The sequence below is a fragment of the Lolium rigidum genome, chromosome 6, assembly GCF_022539505.1.
Source record: "Lolium rigidum isolate FL_2022 chromosome 6, APGP_CSIRO_Lrig_0.1, whole genome shotgun sequence".
Classification (NCBI taxonomy): domain Eukaryota; kingdom Viridiplantae; phylum Streptophyta; class Magnoliopsida; order Poales; family Poaceae; genus Lolium; species Lolium rigidum.
In genome coordinates, this window is record NC_061513.1 from 156,399,811 (window position 1) to 156,405,759 (window position 5,949).

Genomic DNA, 5,949 nt, shown 5'->3' on the forward strand with positions numbered 1-5,949 from the left:
AATAGCACTTCAAGACAAGCATCAATAAGTCTTGCATAAGAGTTAACTCATAAAGCAATAAATCAAAGTAAAGGTATTGAAGCAACACAAAAGAAGATTAAGTTTCAGCGGTTGCTTTCAACTTATAACATGTATATCTCATGGATAATTGTCAACATAGAGTAATATAACAAGTGCAATATGCAAGTATGTAGGAATCAATGCACAGTTCACACAAGTGTCTGCTTCTTGAGATGGAGAGAGATAGGTGAACTGACTCAACATAAAAGTAAAAGAATGGTCCTTCAAAGAGGAAAGCATCGATTGCTATATTTGTGCTAGAGCTTTTATTTTGAAAATATGAAACAATTTTGTCAACGGTAGTAATAAAGCATATGAGTTATGTAAATTATATCTTACAAGTTGCAAGCCTCATGCATAGTATACTAATAGTGCCCGCACCTTGTCCTAATTAGCTTGGACTACCGGATCATCGCAATACACATGTTTTAACCAAGTGTCACAATGGGGTACCTCCATGCCGCATGTACAAAGGTCTAAGGAGAAAGCTCGCATTTTGGATTTCTCGCTTTTGATTATTCTCAACTTAGACATCCATACCGGGACAACATGGACAACGAGATAATGGACTCCTCTTTAATGCATAAGCATGTGGCAACAATTAGTGTTCTCATATGAGATTGAGGATATATGTCCAAAACTGAAACTTCCACCATGATTCATGGCTTTAGTTAGCGGCCCAATGTTCTTCTCTAACAATATGTATGCTCCAACCATTAAGGTGGTAGATCTCTCTTACTTCAGACAAGACGGACATGCATAGCAACTCACATGATATTCAACAAAGAATAGTTGATGGCGTCCCCAGAAACATGGTTATCGCACAACAAGCAACTTAGTAAGAGATAAAGTGCATAAGTACATATTCAATACCACAATAGTTTTTAGGCTATTTTGTCCCATGAGCTATATATTGTAAAGGCGAATAATGGAATTTTAAAGGTAGCACTCAAGCAATTTACTTTGGAATGGCGGAGAAATACCATGTAGTAGGTAGGTATGGTGGACACAAATGGCATAGTGGTTGGCTCAAGGATTTTGGATGCATGAGAAGTATTCCCTCTCGATACAAGGTTTAGGCTAGCAAGGTTATTTTGAAACAAACACAAGGATGAACGGTGCAGCAAAACTTACATAAAAGACATATTGTAAACATTATAAGACTCTACACCGTCTTCCTTGTGTTCAAAACTCAATACTAGATATTATCTAGACTTTAGAGAGACCAAATATGCAAACCAAATTAGCAAGATCTATGTGTTTCTTCATTAATGGGTGCAAAGTATATGATGCAAGAGCTTAAACATGAGCACAACAATTGCCAAGTATCAAATTATTCAAGACATTTTAGAATTACTACATGTAGCATTTCCCAATTCCAACCATATAACAATTTAACGAAGAAGATTCAACCTTCGCCATGAATACTATGAGTAAAGCCTAAGGACATATTTGTCCATATGCAACAGCGGAGCGTGTCTCTCTCCCACACAATGAATGCTAGGATCCATTTTATTCAAACAAAAACAAAAACAAACAGATGCTCCAAGTAAAGTACATAAGATGTGACTGAATAAAAATATAGTTTCAGGGGAGGAACCTGATAATGTTGTCGATGAAGAAGGGGATGCCTTGGGCATCCCCAAGCTTAGACGCTTGAGTCTTCTTAGAATATGCAGGAGTGAACCACCGGGGCATCCCCAAGCTTAGAGCTTTCACTCTCCTTGATCATATTGTATCATACTCCTCTCTTGATCCTTGAAAACTTCCTCCACACCAAACTCGAAACAACTCATTAAAGGGTTAGTGGACAATAAAAATTAACATGTTCAGAGGTGACACAATAATTCTTAACACTTCTGGACATTGCATAAAGCTACTGGATATTAATGGATCAAAGAAATTCATCCAACATAGCAAAAGAGGCAATGCGAAATAAAAGGCAGAATCTGTCAAAACAGAACAGTCCGTAAAGATGGATTTTATTGAGGCACCAGACTTGCTCAAATGAAAATGCCCAAATTGAATGAAAGTTGCGTAAATATCTGAGGATCACGCACGTAAATTGGCTTAATTTTCTGAGCTACCTACAGGGAGGCAGGTCGAAATTCGTGACAGCAAATAAATCTGAAACTGCGCAGTAATCCAAATCTAGTATGAACTTTACTATCAAAGACTTTACTTGGCACAACAAAACACAAAACTAAGATAAGGAGAGGTTGCTACAGTAGTAAACAACTTCCAAGACTCAAATATAAAACAAAAATATTGTAGTAAAAACATGGGTTGTCTCCCATAAGCGCTTTTCTTTAACGCCTTTCAGCTAGGCGCAGAAAGTGTAAATCAAGTATTATCGAGAGATGAAGCATCGACATTACCTTGGGCTTTACCCTTACCTTTCTTGTTCTTTTTCTTACTCTTTGGCTTAGGGAATATATGGCTACCCCTGGGTGTAGAGGTGAATTTTAGGGTGCCTTCTCTCATGTCTATGACTTGCTCCCAATAGTTTCAGCAGGGATCTTCCGAGTGTGATTTGTCCTGTTCCTGCGCATTCAATGACAAGATAATCAATGGATATTGTTCTCCCAAGAATGGTTGTATGCACACCCGCAGCTATTCCTTTAGGAATTATAACGGAGTTATCAATAAGAGTTATTCCTTCTCCCCCTTCAGCAAATCCCCAAAGTTTCAAAGATTTATGAATTCTCTTGGGCATTAGGCAAAATTCAGACATAATATCACAATTAGCATGAAGAGTTTGGTCACCGATAGCAAATTTAATAGTAGGATCCCATAATGAAGGTTCAGAGTTCACTAAAACTTGATCAAGACGGTTACGAATATAGCCATAATTTTCATTTAAGCGAGATGCACTTGTCTCAAGAGTGTTTAATCTATTATAAATGCTAATAAGGGCTGAATCAAAGTTATTAGCTGAATCATGTGATGCAACCAACTTCTTTATGGCATTAAAAGCTTGATCCCCATTGCAATGAAGGAAATCTCCTCCCACTAGAGCATCCAAGGCATATCTATAGCGAATCATAAGACCAAAATAAAAATTACTAAGGAGCAAACTTAGAGTCATTTGAGGTTCAGCTTTACGATAAGAAGTAAAAATCCTGGACCAAGCATCTTTAAAACTTTCCTCATCCCCTTGTTTAAAAGTAAAAACTAATTCCTCAGGTGAAGAAGTAACAGGTACAGAGCTAGACATGATAACAAAAGTAAACTAAATGCAAGTAACTAATTTTTTTTTTGTTTTTGATATAGAGTGCAAAACAATAAATAAAGTAAAGCTAGCAACTAATTTTTTTGTGTTTTGATATAATGCAGCAAACAAAGTAGTAAATAAAATAAAGCAAGACAAAAACAAAGTAAAGAGATTGGGAAGTGGAGACTCCCCTTGCAGCGTGTCTTGATCTCCCCGGCAACGGCGCCAGAAAACGGTCTTGATGCGTGCAGTTGACACACGTCCGTTGGGAACCCCAAGAGGAAGGTGTGATGCAGACAGTAGCAAGTTTTCCCTCCGAAAGAAACCAAGGTTTATCGAACCAGGAGGAGCCAAGAAGCACGTTGAAGGTTGATGGTGGCGGAATGTAATGCGGCGCAACACCAGGGATTCCGGCGCCAACGTGGAACCTGCACAACACAACCAAAGTACTTTGCCCCAACGAAACGAGTGAGGTTGTCAATCTCACCGGCTTGCTGTAACAAAGGATTAACCGTATTGTGTGGAAGATGATTGTTTGCAGAAAACAAGTAAAGAACAATTGCAGTAGATTGTATGCGATGTAAAGAATAGGACCGGGGTCCACAGTTCACTAGAGGTGTCTCTCCCATAAGATAAAAGCATGTTGGGTGAACAAATTACAGTCGGGCAATTGACAAATAGAGAGGGCATAACAATGCACATACATGATATGATAAATATAGTGAGATTTAATTGGGCATTACGACAAAGTACATAGACCGCTATCCATCATGCATCTATGCCTAAAAAGTCCACCTTCAGGTTATCATCCGAACCCCTTCCGGTATTAAGTTGCAAAACAACAGACAATTGCATTAAGTATGGTGCGTAATGTAATCAATAACTACATCCTTAGACATAGCATCAATGTTTTATCCCTAGTGGCAACAACACATCCACAACCTTAGAACTTTCTCGTCACTCGTCCCAGATTTAATGGAGGCATGAACCCACTATCGAGCATAAATACTCCCTCTTGGAGTTAAGAGCAAAAACTTGGCCGAGCCTCTACTAATAACGGAGAGCATGCAAGATCATAAACAACACATAGGTAATAACTTGATAATTAACATAACATAGTATTCTCTATCCATCGGATCCCGACAAACACAACATATAGTATTACAGATAGATGATCTTGATCATGTTAGGCAGCTCACAAGATCCAACAATGAAGCACAAGAGGAGAAGACAACCATCTAACTACTGCTATGGACCCATAGTCCAGGGGTGAACTACTCACTCATCACTCCGGAGGCGATCATGGCGATGAAGAGTCCTCCGGGAGATGATTCCCCTCTCCGGCAGGGTGCCGAAGATGATCTCCAGAATCCCCCGAGATGGGATTGGCGGCGGCGGCGTCTCAGTAAGGTTTTCCGTATCGTGGCTCTCGGTACTGGGGGTTTCGCGCCGAAGGCTTTAAGTAGGCGGAAGGGCAACGCGGGGGGGCACACAAGGGCCCCACACGCTAGGGCCGCGCGGCCAAGACCTGGGCCGCGCCGCCCTAGTGTGGCGGCGCCTCGTGGCCCCACTTCCTTTCCCCTTCGGTCTTGTGGAAGCTTCGTGCAAAAATAGGACCCTGGGCGTTGATTTCGTCCAATTCCGAGAATATTTCCTTTGTAGGATTTCTGAAACCAAAAACAGCAGAAAACAGCAACTGGCTCTTCGGCATCTTGTTAATAGGTTAGTGCCGGAAAATGCATAAATACGACATATAATGTGTATAAAACATGTAGATATCATCAATAATGTAGCATGGAACATAAGAAATTATCGATACCTCGGAGACGTATCAGCACCCTGCCGGGATGGGGAACTGGAGGAGATCATCACCATCACCGACGCCTCTCCATCAACCATCAATGATTCCCCCATCCATGTGTGAGTAATTTCCCGATGTAGGTTGTAGGGGATGGAAGGGATTGGATGAGATTGTTCATGTCATAGCTATAAGAATGTTATGGCCATAGTGCCTAGTATCCGTTGGTAGTATTTTTGACATTGTTCTAACTTGTTATGTGTAATGCTTGTCACTTTGGGCCCGAGTGTCATGATCTCAGATCTGAATATGTTATTGATTCATGACGATAATTATTGTTTTTGATCATATCTGCAAGTTTTATACACATGTTGTTGTCCGGAACCCGAGGCCCCAAAGTGACAGAAATTGGGATAACCGGAGGGGATGGCTAAGATGTGAGGATCACGTGTGTTCACGGAGTGTTAATGCTTTTCTCCGGTACTCTATTAAAATGAGTACCTTAATTACCAGTAGTTTCCCTTGAGGCCTCTCTGCAACGGACTAGTAGGACAAAAGATGTCGTGAAAGTTTCTCATTGCGAGCACGCACGACTAAATAGGAACACATGCCTATGGTTATCTTATGCTAGGATGCTTTTATCGTCATTACTTGCAATGCCCATATAATTCTTACTATATGAACTAAATCATTCATCCAGCGCCCATTCATCCATCCATGTGCCTACAGTATTTTAATCATGTTATCTACTGCAATCATCGCTACTGCAATTTTTATTTCATTACTACTGTTACTTCACTACTACCACTGCTATAAAACTGTCACTACTGATAAACTGTTGCGAGCAAGTCTATTTCCTGGTGCAGGTGAATTGACA